Here is a 1427-nt window from a genome sequence, read left to right as displayed (position 1 = left end):
ATTAAATTGGAATAGTACATATGCCATGAAGCTAGAGCCAGAGGGCACAAGTAAGTTACATGAAGAAGGTGCCCAGATGCCCATCATTCCTACTCCTTCTATATTGCTGTCTCCTAGCATGCACCTGCTGCCTCATAGGGTGTAACATATGATCATCTGTCAGAGGAAGAGAAGACTAGGGCCTTGTTTGCAGACAGCTCTGCTCCTCATGCAGGCACCACCTGCAAGTGGACAGCTGCAGCATTACAGCCCCTTTTTAGGACATCCCTGAAGGATGACGGTGAAGAGAAATCTTGATCACTGGGCAGAACTTCTGACAGTGCATCTGGTAGTACATTTTTCCTGGAAGGAAAAGTGGCCAGATGTCTGACCATATACTGATTCATGGGGTATAGTCAATGGTCTGGTCAGCTGATGAGGAACTTGGAAGAAACATGATTGGAAAAGATATTTAAGAAGCAGGTATGTAACCGGACTCCGCGGCTGTTCACTAGCAGACTGAAGATGAACGCCAGAAGACTTGGATCTCAGCTAAAGGATAGTATTCCAGTGACTGAACTTTCAACAAGCGGGCCTTTTGAACGACATGATCTTCTTCGAAAAGGTTTTCCACGTGTGAAAAATGAACTGTTACCAAGTCATGCTCTTGAATTATCAGAAAAAAATTTCCAGCTCAACCAAGATAAAATGAATTTTTTCACACTGAGAAACATCCAAGGTGTGTTTGCTCCTCTAAAATTACAAATGGAATTCAAAGCAGTACAGCAGGTTCAGTGTCTTCCATTTCTTTCTAGCTCCAACCTTTCATTGGATATTTTGAGGGGTAATAAGGAGACTATCGGATTTGAAGATATTCTCAGTGATCCATCCCAAAGCGAGCCCATGGGGAAACCACACTTGATGGTGGAATATAAGCTTGGTTTACTGTGATATACGTGTGTGCTGTTCAAGAGAGGGCATCCTGTTGTAGTTGTCTTTTTCTATAATTTGATGTATACATCATTAAAAGTGGTGGCATCTGAGATTCTTTGCCTAACAGAAAAAAAAAAAAAGAAGAAGAAGCAGGTATGTGAATAGACCTCTCCATATGGGCAAAGGATGTAAAAATATTTATGTCTCATGAAAATGCTCATCCAAAAAGTGATCTCATGGGAAGAGAACTTTAGCAATCAAGTGGATATGATGGCCTGTTTTGTAGACAACACTCAACTTCTTTTTCAGCCACCCCTGTCATTGCCCAATGGGCTCAAAAGGTATGCATCAGCTCAACAATATGGACTCCCACTCACCAAGGTTGATCTGGCTAGAGCCACTGCTGGATGCCCAATATGCCAGCAGCAGAGACCAACACTGAGACCAACACTGAGACAAACAATATGGTACTGTCTTAGTAGAGTAACTGCTCTACTCTCTCCTTGCTGGGACAA

The 1427-nt window shown here is 42.6% G+C and overlaps 1 pseudogene; it reads left to right on the top strand.

The window, feature by feature from the left end:
* The first annotated feature begins 504 nt into the window (after nt 1–504).
* On the top strand, nt 505–930 carry LOC101575632 (annotated as a pseudogene).
* Nucleotides 931–1427: the final 497 nt, after the last annotated feature.

Source organism: Octodon degus, unplaced genomic scaffold, assembly GCF_000260255.1.
Source record: "Octodon degus isolate 3935 unplaced genomic scaffold, OctDeg1.0 scaffold00138, whole genome shotgun sequence".
NCBI classification, from domain to species: domain Eukaryota; kingdom Metazoa; phylum Chordata; class Mammalia; order Rodentia; family Octodontidae; genus Octodon; species Octodon degus.
This window is presented reverse-complemented; position numbering and strand designations above follow the sequence as displayed.